General features: G+C 34.3%; 1 pseudogene; it reads left to right on the top strand.

Annotated features, from left to right (window-relative positions):
* Nucleotides 1–8,970: 8,970 nt before the first annotated feature.
* Nucleotides 8,971–12,528, top strand: LOC148691455 (NAC domain-containing protein 90-like; annotated as a pseudogene).
* Nucleotides 12,529–13,002: the final 474 nt, after the last annotated feature.

Here is a 13,002-nt window from a genome sequence, read left to right as displayed (position 1 = left end):
GATGTGACAGTTCCGGGAGCCAATTCGTACAACCAATCTTTCGCTTTCTCTTGGAGAGAAAAGGGAAAGGCCTTCATCTTCAAGATGCTCTCATCTACGTTCACCGGAGTCATGCTTAAGCAAACGACTTCAAAATCCTTCAAGTGCTTGTTCGGATCTTCCATGGATAGCCCATGGTACTTCGGAATGTGATGTAACAGGCTTGACTTCAATTCGAACTCGACAATCTTGTCTTGAGCCGCCCTTGGGTATTGGATGCACAAGGGTGCGGCATTGGCCAATCCCGAAGCGGAAAACTCCTTGATTGTTCGGTTGTCCGCTGCCATGTCTACTTCACCTTCTCTTGCCGTGGGTTCCTCTTCTTCAAATTCAGTAATGGACTCGGAACTTTCACTTGATTCGCTAGGTTCTGGGTTCTTTCTCTTTCGTCTCAACTCTCGCTCGAAATTGTCGTCAAAGTCCAAGATATGTTCACGAATCGGATGAGAACTCCGAGTCATAAACTAGTACCTAAAACAAGAAACAAAACAAGATTAAGAATCTGGAATAAAATAAAACAAACGAAAATAAAACAATCCAAGGGATCAGCAAAGTTGCTAATCCCCGGCAACGGCGCCAAAATTTGATGCGAAATATATAAGCACACAAATTAACCCTCTTTTTATCAATTGTAGTAAGTATGTAAGTAGGGATCGTTCTAAACCGGGGATTAGGAGGGATTGCAAAATCACTTGGAAACTGACTCAAAAACGTAAAATAAAGTTTAAAACACTAAACTAGACTCAAAGAATGCAAAACTACACACTTAAAACACTAAAACAAATCAAAAGACTCAAAACAGCACCAAAACACTCAAAACTGCCTTAAAAACACTTTCTGGGCAGTTTTGAGCACTTTGACTACTTTGGACGAATTTGGGAAATAAATTGATTCAAAACACTTAGAAACACAAACTAAGACACTTTCTAACTAAATTGGACAATAAAGTAAAGGGGGATTTAGTTTTGGACGAATTTAAACTAAATGCACAGATTGCAATTTAAAGCAGAATGTAAATATGAATTTGATGGAATTGAATGGATGGGAAGCTAGCTAAGGGATTCATCTCCACACATGTTATACTTGCATATAAAACGATTTCCAATTGCTTTTCAATAAATCATGAATTCTCAACGCCCCAGATTAACCGTGAATTGCACTAATTAACCCTCAGATTTTCCTAACGTTATTGAATTGGATGATTGCATACGACAACCCAAAACATTCCCCACAAGTCCCCTACATGATTGCATAATAGAGATACAAGCAAGAATCATTAAGTTCTATGAAAACCATAAGCATTGACGAAGCACTTGTTAATATGATTGCATGAAACTTATGCCAAGAATTTACTTAACGCGATTGAGATCATCAACCTTTACTACTTGTGAATATAATTCCATAACGATTAGGTGAAATTTCCTTATATCCTAGCATCCAATTTATGCATGATAATTAAGCGTGCACTCTTAACCAACACACACAAATCAATGTAATTCACATAGATAAGTAAATTGAATTCACAACTTATGAAACACAATTAGAAGTAATCAAATCATATCGCAAGCATAAACATGTATTTCGAATCCCCCCCTAGCCAAGGGGGGTTTAGTTCCTCATACGTACAAGACAAAGAGAAGTAAATTTAACCATTGAAATCAAAGGAAAGGAAACACCTAAAACTTCCAGCAACTCGAACTTGAATTGCATGAAGTTTTAAGCCCTCTTCTCTTCCTCTTTGTTGCGGCACATCCTCTAGGACAGGTTTAGGGCCTTAGATGTATGGATGCATGGTTATGGAGGGATGTAGTAGTGTTTAGGGGAAGGGGATGGTGCTGCAAAGCTTAAAACTAAGGAGAAAGGTGTTTGGTGGCTGCGGCAAGGGTGTGGGAAGGTTTGGACGAATTTCTGGAATGAATGAATGTGTATGAGAGGTGGTTCCTTGTCTAGGGGTTAATATGAGTATATATAGGCACTAAAAACCCTAGGGTAATCAGATATGGACTTGAATTAATTAATGGGAGAGAGTGGGAGTGACAGCTAGGGTGAATGATTAAAGGAGTGCTGCTAGGTTGGAAATGCATGTGGAATGACTGGAATGAAGGGGGAAGCACGACACAAAGGGAGAGCATGTGAGTGACAGCTAGGGTGAATGATTAAAGGGTGCTGCTAGGTTGGAAATGCATGTGGAATGGCTGGAATGAAGGGGGAAGCACGACATAATGGGAGAGAGTGGGAGTGACAACTAGGGTGAATGATTAAAGGGGTGCTGCTAGGTTGGAAATGCATGTGGAATGTCTTTTATTTCTGAATTTAGGCAAGGATTTAGGAATATAAAAGGGTATGTGAGTTATGGCTGAAATAGGTATGAGAAAGGAAGGTGTTTAAGTGTTTAAAATAGGGAACAAAGCCCTTCCTTGCACGGCAAGGAAGGGAGACACAAGGAAACACACGGCATTGTCCTAAGGTTGCAAGGAATGTTGTTTTTGTGACCTAGAATAGATAGGAGCCTTTGATCTTGCTGAAATATGGAGTCTTTAAGGATTAGGAAAGATTAAACCAAAATAAGAAACCTTGGCTTAACTTTCCTACTTCAAGTAGGAAACCTTCTTTGACTAGGATTCCTCATTTGATTAGGAATCCTCTTGTGATTAGGAATCCTCTTGTGATTATGAATCCTAACTTCATTAGGTCTTCAATTTCGTCCATTCCTTTTGCTCCAAACATACGCTATCCACTCCAAGTCCAATTTTGCTCCAAAATGCTCCAAAATGCATCTTTTTGCTTCCTTAGCCATATGAACCTAAAAACACACGAAAATGACTTAAACTACTAAAACAACTATGAATTAACAATATAAATGCACGAAAACAAGCTAAGTAAGTCGCCTAAATATGCTCCTATCACTTGTATTGAAAGAATAAACCGCTATAATATAAAGTTATTAAGTGTTTGGTGAACTTTTTCCTATAAAGTACTTTTAACAAATAAATAAATAAATAAATGTCTCAGTTTGGTAATATTTTATATAAATTACTGTGAATATGTAAAATGACTAAAAATATATGATATTTAATGTGATATAATTATTGTCAAAAGAAAACAACACAAGGGCAATTATTGTAATTTTATAAAATATGTGGAAGTATGCTTGTCATTAAAAAATTTTATTAAATAGACATTGATTACTATACTTTAAAAAAAAACACTTTTTTAAAATTACGATAGAAGAGATGTTTCTGCTTTTCTATATTTTATTATTGTCATTGAAAGCAACATTTTGAAAATGTTTTTTTATTTTTTTATTTTTTTTTATGAAATACATTCCAAATTTTTTAATAAGTTATTGTTTTTATAAAATTTCATATATGCCAAACCAGCCCCGAGACTATCTTTTTCTCTGAGTATGACTCTCTCATCTTCCCGTCTATTTGAACGGTCATGGTTAAATCATATCAATATTTTATATTAATTTTTTATAAAAAAAAAAGACAAAATAGATAATGTGAAAAGAAAGTATAAAAAGGAATGAAAAGAAAAGGAAAGATAATCTTAGTCCATTTTCCCCTTCTTTTGTTTATCACAAAGGACGTTGAAAGAAATATAACAGCAGGAAAGTGAGCAAGACAGGACCCATATTTAAACTTGTATACAATACAAGAAGCACGCATGCTTTTGTTTTTACCTTTTTCTCACCGACTTTTGTTAATTTCTTCCTTGTAGAATTGAAAAACATGCATTAAGCAATCATGTGCAAATACAAAACATAGATTGGGTTGTGTCATCTGTCATCTGTCATCTGTCATCTGTCATCTGTAGTCGTCTGTCATCTGAACAGGGTTGTGTCTCTTGGTAAGAATATAAGAAGAGAAATGTTAAGCCAACTTTCTAAAAGTGGAATTTTTTACGTATTTTTTGCCATTTTATTCTTATGGCACAATTTTTCTGTTAATAGTATAAAAATATTATATTGAAGAGATAAGATGATAGAGAGTCTATGAGAAATCTTATTTTGAAATAGCTTCCTTAGCATTTCTCTAAAAATAAAAACAATGATGAAGGAATGAACAATTTAAGAGATATGCTAAGGAGTAGAGAAGAGAAATGCTAAAGAGATTTTTTTAAAAGTAAGACTTTTTATAAACTTTTGACGTCTTATATTTTTGTACTATATTTTATACTGTTGACACAAAAATTAACGTTAAATTATGAGGTGGTAAACAGTTCAGGGAGAGTCTTAATTTGAGAGTCTTCTTAGCATTTCTCATAGAAATATATATTCTCACTTTTCTTATATAAAAAAAAATATATAAACGATATTGAAAGAATGTTGAATGAGATACTGCCACAGATGAATGCTCTTATTTCAACTGAAAGTGCAAAGCCTTGCAATTACAACTATTATTAGGCCTCATTTGGCAGCTCGGACTATACTGACTATTTCAGTCGGATATAATAAATAATTGTCGGATAGTATTGACTAAATTAGTCAGTCGTTTGATGCAGTATCGAAATAAAAATCTACTATTGCGTTTGGTACCGCACAAAATAAGTAGTACTGCTAAATATCCATATTAGTTTTACGGAAAAAATTGTTAATAAAATGAAAAAAAAGGAAAAATAATGATAGAATAATCCACAAAGGGCACTGCCCTTAATTTGTCGTTCATCTTCTGCATAAAACCCTTTATGGTTAATCTTCTGCAAACAACACAGATCAGTTAAGGGTGTGTTTCACGGCAAATAGAGGCACTGTGAAGGTGCGACTTCAAGCGGAGACGACGGTCCAGCTACGTCGGTGAGGATTGACTGAGCTTTTGGCTCTTGAAGTTTTCTGGGAATCGATGAGATTCTACTCCAGATTTCAACGAAGGGTGGTTGCAAGTCGTTGGGGTTCAGATTCTGTCAACGAAATCGATTAATTGGATTTCAATTGTGGTGGGTCGTCGCAAACGCAGAAATTGAGCCAAGAGCGTAGGAATTTAATCAAGAAGTTGTCCAACCCTCATTAATTTCACAGAATTTCATAGAAATTTTGGAGTTCTAAAACTTAATTTGAAGGGAACTATAACTTCCCCAATAATTTAGGGCGGAACAGATAAAAGTAGAAGAAGGACGACGACGGCTGAACGACGACAACATGAATGAGTCTTGCGAACGATGCGAGAGAGGTACAGAGAGCGAGAGAGTGAGCGTTGTTCCCCACCCTATCGACTAATAAGCCTTAGGTTTTAGGGAGGATAAATCAACAGATTTGTACCGTATAAATCATGTGGGGCCAGTATAATTAATCCAGGGGTTATTTAGTATGTAACAGCGCCAAACACTCAGGTCTGTATTATTTATCTATCCGATCCCCTTTAGAGGCTGCCAAACAAGGCCTTAGTACTTCATTTAGGTGATGGACTTGTATATATTTTTCATTGACATTCCAAATAAATAATATTGTTATGCATTTTAACTTTTTCGAAAAGGGAAGTGTTATTGGCACTCCAAAAATCTCATTCTACACTTCTCACATGTGTATTTTTCTTTTCAAATATAGAAAGTTTAGAGTGTAAAATGAGATTTTTGGAGTGCCGATAACAATTCCCTTTCGAAAATTGTATCAGACACCACTAGTATACTTATTTCCCATTTTAGACTATTAAGAAGAAATTAAATGACAAATAAGTAGATGACAAAAAGGAACGAGGATTCTTTCCAGATCGTCTTTGTGAGGATTCCAAGGATACATAAATCGTGTCTGTTCATCGTACATCGTACGGTTAGTTTTCATTAGGTACTATTTGTATTCAATTTTAAATATAAAAATTTAAAATAATTTTTTACTATACAATATACAATAAACGAACATTATTTATGAATCTCCGGAATCCTTACAAAAAAAATTCGGATCTTTCGACAAAGAGGAGTTTGAAGTTTTTCTAAGGAAAACTAATGAAAATGGCTTAAAAACTTTGAGTTTTAAAACAAAATAAAGGGTAAAGTGAATAGTTCCAAGATTGACCTTTTAGTGTAAAAAATATGATTTTTCGTTAAAATGAACCGTACCGGAAACTTTTCATTAAAATTCCATTTTTTCTATAGCCATCGATCAATCTTTACCCTTTTTTTTGTATAAACCACTCCGGTAGCAGAAAGACGAGGACTTTGGTCTTCTTGGTCCTTTGCATTGGGGAATACCGAAAATAGGCTGAAAGGCCCTTGAGGTCAACCCAAATACTTCTTCGAAAAGTGCAAAATCCCCAAGTGGATGCTTTGTGAACGACATGGCCTTTCCATTTTTGTTTCTTTTGGTAATTGATGAAGTGGAATATTCTTCCTAAGCCTTTTTATATAAACGATTCATGTGAGGATAAAGCTAAATTACATGATGAGTTAATAATAATTTGATATCAAATTCGTTCTTTATAAGAGTCAAATGTCAAACCTCTTATTTACAAAAAAAGAGAAATATCACTTAATTATAATACTAGTGGCCTCTTTGTTTCCCAACTTTAAAATTGTATAAATAAATAAAAAGAATCAAATGACACAAACAAAAAGTGGAGTATGGACGGAGAAACGAGTGTGAAATTACTTACTAAAGATCAACATCACAAGTAAATTATATTGAATAGAAAATGTAACTTCCAAGATTAGACTAACACTTACACAAACAATCCCACATTGAACAAAAAACTAACGTCCTGCCAATCAAGTAAAAAGTAAAACCGATCAAGATATATTTGAACAACGTATGTATACAAATTGATTGAAAAAAAGGTCTTTTGAACACATATATGTATCGACATCACAAACAAATTGGGAAAGGCTCCGTTCATTTCCCGTTCCATGCATTATCATTCTTGACAATTACCAGTTAGTAGATAATTGAGAACCTACGTTTTTTTTAGTGCTAATCACCACTCATCCTCGAGACTAGCACGGTGGACAGTTACAGACAAATATAAAGAATGAAAAGAATTTAATCCACATTGCAGGTGTCTCAATCATATGAGCGTGCCTAAGAGTGATAGGAATGGCTATGCTCCCAACAGTTTGATGCACCACACTAGTAAAAAAAAAAACCCTTGCGCGACGAAACTCTAAACTTCGTCGCGCAAAGAAATTCTAAGCTTCGTTGTGCAAAGTCTTGCCCGATGAAAATTTAAATTTCGTCGTGCAAAGTCTTTACAAAAATAAATAAAATAAAAAATTATAACATGCCTCCAATAAGGGTGTTTAGATGCCTGTAAATTGATGGATGGTATGAAATCCTCAGAAATATGAGAAGGAATTGGATGATTAGTTGCTACATAAGCTTTGGACTTGACTATACCAAACTTAGAGCGAGTTTTCATGGGGTGAATATTGGTGTGAGAAGAAGGAATGGATGAGATAGGAGAGGTGCTGGTGCACAAGATGGTATAACTGTAACTACAAGATCTGATACAGGTTCATAATTTGAAATTGGAAGGATCGCAGATGATGATATTGGGGATGAAGAATTGAGAGGAGGAAAGACTAAAGTAGAAGGAATGGAAGATGGTGTAAGATTAGAAGGTGTAGAAGGGAATGATTGAGATGAAAAATGATGAAATGGAAATTAGGATTCATCAAAGATAATATGCCTAGAGATATATACTATCTGTGTGGAAAGGTCAAGGCATCGATATCCCTTATGATTTGTACTGTAACCAAGGAAAACACAAGGTTTACTTCTAGGTTCTAGTTTGGACATGGTCTAGGGTTTTAACCAGGGAAAACATCGACACCCAAAGACTCTGAGAGTATGATAAGATGGAAGTTTCTTGAATAAAAGTTCCCATGAAAAAAGTTTGGTTATAGTAGGTAACCTATTCATAAGGTACACTGCTGTAGAGAATGCTTCTACCCAATAAGTGTAAGGAACAAGAGAGGCAGTCAGAAGTGTACGAGCAATCTAAACCAAATGGCGATACTTACGCTCATCACAACCATTTTGTTTTGGCATGTGAGGGCAGCTGAATTGATGATGAATACCATTTGTTTTTAGATATTTAGTAAATACATAACTGGAAAATTCCCCTCCAGCATCATATCACAAAGTAACAATAGTAGTGTGCAACATATTCTCAACCATTGCTTTGAAATCAAGAAATGTATTAAAGACCGAAAATTTACATTTGAGAGGAAATATCCGACAGTACTTAGTAAAGTCATCCACAAACAGTAAGTAGAATCTATAACCAGAGATAGACATGACAGGTGACGGTTCCCAGACATCTATATGAAGAAGTTCTAGAGGCTTAATTGTAGTACTAGATGTAGATACAAATAAAAGTTTGAAACTTTTGCCCATTGCACAGTGAGAACAAAAAGACTTAGTCATGCTAGTTGATAAAGGAATACTAGACTTAGAGACTATTTTATTTAAGACTTTGAAAGAGAAATGGCCCAATCTTTGATGCCAGACCTCCGATGAAGCTTTGACTGTTGCAACAAAAAGTTGCTGAGTACTAATAGTTTGATTGGAGACACAGTGAAAAGATAAAATCCATGGCGCACATGACCTTTAAAAAGCGTCATCCTCAAAGAAAGATCCTTCACAACAAAGTGAAAAGGATAGAGAGTGATTGAGCACCGGTTATCAATTGTAAACTGATTTGCAGATAATAGGTCTTGCTTTAAACCAGGAACGTGTTAGACATTTCTAAGAGCAAAATCATGATGAGTAGTACGAAGAGTAGAGGAACCAAAATGAAGAATGGGCAAACCTTTGCCATCACCAATGTAGACTTGCTCGGGTCCTGTGTAGGGTTCTGAACTTTACAAGTTTGCAGTCGAATTTGTCATATGGGAGTTGGCACCAGAGTCGAGAAGCCAAGTTGAAGTAGTAGATGATTGACCAGTGTTAGCACACATTGCATATTGAGAAGATCTTGAGCCAAATTGAGGATTCATGAGATGAAGACATTCAGCAGCCTCATGATTGTTTTGACGACAGATTTGGCAAGTAAGTCAGTGACCAGAAAATTGAGAACGAAATCGACCACCACAATTTGTGCACTGATAATTGTTGCAAACAGAATTCTGGTGCTAATTATTAGGCCTGGAGTTTGAGTGATTTTGACGCTGATTGGAGTAAGTGCAATCTTGACCATGACCATGCGATTGATTGAAATTGTTGAAATTCTGCGCAGCAAACGCCTGAGAATTAGGGTTTTGAGGCGGTAGAGGAAGAATACCAGCAGATGATCCAAGATCAGAGTGGAAAGCCTGAAAAGATCCCGAGGCGAATGAGGTCTTGTGAGTTGCAAGTTGAATTTCTTTGCCCAGTAGTAAACCATGTAATTCAGCAATGATTGTCGATCCAAGTTAAATATTTGCGAGTTACAAGTTAAATATTTGCAACTCGCAAGACCTCATCTGCCTCGGGATCTTTCTATAGTTTTTTTATTGGAATATGAGCAAAGAAATTCAACTTGCAAGTTGCAAGTTAAATATTTCTATAGTTTGTTATAGTTTGTTATTTGGACAGTTAGGATCTGTTGTTAGTGAGCTGTCAATCATCTGTGTGGTGACGTATTGTATAAATACTAAAGTCTGTAATCTTATTTGGTAATGAATGACAAAATATTTTTCTTATCATCAGGCTTTAGTATTTATACAATACACACCACACAGATGATTGATAGCTCACTAACCAACAAATCCTAATTGTCCAAATGACAACTATAACAGACGATAGAAATATTTACAAACTGATACTTCTAAGTCTTATCTTTTACACTATGGTCCTTAATACCTGACTGATTTCAATTTCCTTTTTTTATTGGTGTATATATATACATATATATATATATATATATATATATAAACAGAATATGATATATGAATCTAATTTGCTAGCTTAGCTTGCAATTTCATGATCTGCATTTTAATTCGTTAATTAGGTGTATAATGAATTAAAATGAACTAATTAACAGAGGTTTCGGGAGAGGTGAGCCATGGAGGTCTAGAGCAGTGGTTCTTTTTCATCCCAAGACAAGAGAGTGAAGCTCGAGGAGGGAGACCGAGGCGACTCACAACAACTGGGTATTGGAAAGCAACAGGATCTCCGAGCACTGTTTACTCTTCCAATTCCAATTACAATCGTCCCATCGGCCACAAAAGACCCATGGGTTTCTACACTGGCAGAGCTCCGCATGGAAAGAAAACCGAGTGGATGATGAATGAATACAAAGCCATCGAAGTGCATGCAGATTATAATAATCAACTATCAATGGCAGCTTCTTCATCAAACATTAGTAACAGTACTCCTCCTGTTCCCACGGTGAGTAAACGAACTAATTAATTTCTTAGCTCACATTAACACCCATGTTCTAAAACTGCACAAAACACATACATCTATTAGAGAGGTTGTCAACAAGCGTGTCCAAATAAAGTTATTGTTTGCTAAAACTTCATAAATTCAACTGGAATTTGCAGTCGAATGATCACAATTAATCAAGTTGCTTTGTGTGTGTGTGTGTGTGTGTGTGTGTGTGTGTGTGTGTGTGTGTGTGTGTGTGTGTGTGTGATTTTGAGAAATTACAAGTGAATATTCTTGCTCATCAGCTACGTGTTACACCATATAAATTCTAAATTGGGCACACAAAAGAAGTTTAATTAATTTATAGAAGGGACACCAACAAAACTGGACATTTTAGTGGTGCCAATAACTATAACAAGTTAACAACTAATGAAACCATATGACAGAACCTCACTGTTTTTAAGCGACTTAATTTATGGCATACGGAATTGAGTTTCAGTGCAGTTAATTATATGCATCGAGACCAATTTAACTAATTAAATTTCATAATAATTCATATTATTAACTATTATATATGTTGATATATGTTGGCTTGCATACATGCAGTTAAGGCAAGAATTCAGCTTATGCCGAGTGTACAAGAAATTGAAATGCCTTAGGGCATTTGACAGATCCTCCAGGGATTGAGATCACAAGAAACTTCAAGCAGTTCCTGCTCAGGGTGCAAATCATCTGGATCAATGTGGAACAACGTCGAATAGGAACCCTCAAGATATGGCAGAGAGAACAAACTTAAGCTCAGTAATGCTATTCATACCATGCTTTTATATTACATTTTCATACCACCTTAGGTAACATCTGATGTAGATAGCCACATTATTTGAAAAATGAGAAATTAGGTTCTCATCCTTCTTTTTGCTATTCCATTGATTAAAATCATATTCCTTTTCATTTTTTGATCAAGGTCATTGGGTATTAATAACATCATTAATCATTTTAATAATATTTTTTTTTATTTCTAAATATATTCATTTAATGTTAAAAATGTTACAATTAGTATATTTATATTTATGACTAAATTTTTTGTCATTTATTTTTAGTTTTAGTTTGTACCCATTTTGATTTGTAATTCTTTTTTTAATTTGTACCAATTTTCTTTTCAATTTTTATTTGTACCCATATATTAATTTCTTTTTGTGGCCATATTTTTTAAAGTTTGTTTGTACCCATATATTTTTTTTTATTTGTACTTTTTACTTTTGCTAAATGTACCCATGCTAATTATATGTACCTATTCTTGTAAAACTTTTTATTTTGTTATATGTAAAATGTACCCCTTTTTTTATATATAAAATCTATTCAAATTTTTTTTAATCCATTTTTAAACTTATGGGTACATTTTTTTTTTCTTTGATTTTAAAATGTATCCATATCAAGTTTAATCGAAGAAATTTACTAATGTTATTGAGCCTAATATCTTTATTTTTTATTTTCTTTTATTTTGAATAATGTACCCATGTTTTGATACAATAAGTTTTTTGGTTAATTTTGATGAATGTACTCATGTTTATATATATAAACACACACAATAGCATATTTATATTTTAATATTTTTAATCCACAAATTATGGTTTTTTATTTAAAATCTCATTTATATAAACAACTAAAATTTCTAATTTTTAATTTAAAAAATATAGTAACGTACATAGAAATAAATTATCACATTGATTTTAGGGACCTCGATCAAAAATTAAAAACAACAAGGTTTCAATCAAAGAATATTCATAGCTAAGGACCGTATCCAAAGTCTCCCTTTGAAAAATTTGCAAAACCTAAGGAAAGGAAGGAGAAAGACTCCTCGTATACTACAATCATTATTTAATTAACTAGTTTTTCTTAATTATTAGTTTATTAAATAATGAACTAAATTTAAAAATCTGATTAATTCAAATGATGTGGTTATTTACATCAAATGCCACCTAAGGTGGTATGAAAATGTGGTACAAAAACATGGTATGAATAGCGTTACTCTCGTCGAATAGGAACCCTCAGAATATGGAGAGAGAGAAAACTTAAGCTCACTGGAGAGTTCATCTGCAGGAGACCATGGCTCTCAATTCTCTCAACCAGAACAAAGTGGGACTTTGCTAATGGCCGTTGATGATGAAGATATTTAGGATTGGGACGAATTAATGAATAACTGGCTTTAAGGGGTGGACAAGATGAAATTGAATAAAAGATTACGTTTCCTGTAATGGAATGTTTAGCTACTAGGAAAATGAATAATGTCGGTGGAATCATTTGTAGGGTTTAACTGTTCCTAAGGTAAAGTTTGTACTACAATTAGGAAAACAAAGCCAAATTCAAGCCAAATTCATATTGTACTACTTTCCCTCGCAAGTCTAACCTATCATGGTCCCTTTTGCTTCGTTTGATATGTATTGTGTATATATCTTGGAATATTTTGTATAACCTTGAAAGTTTGCAGAAGTGGCTAATATAATTTATCACTTCTTACGTATATAATAGTTGTGTTGGTAATCTTATAAAATGATGAGAATTGTTATGATTTGGAGTCCAACTGAATCCTGATACAAGTATTTCACTATATTAACTTTTATAGCAAGTGCACAAAACTGATATTTGTACAAGCACAAGTTTGATCAAATTCGATTTTGGAAGTG

The sequence above is a fragment of the Pyrus communis genome, chromosome 14 (genome assembly GCF_041283825.1).
Source record: "Pyrus communis isolate YQ-2024b chromosome 14, ASM4128382v1, whole genome shotgun sequence".
Taxonomy (NCBI): domain Eukaryota; kingdom Viridiplantae; phylum Streptophyta; class Magnoliopsida; order Rosales; family Rosaceae; genus Pyrus; species Pyrus communis.
Note: the sequence above shows the minus strand (reverse complement) of the source record. Positions and strands in the feature narration are given on the sequence as shown.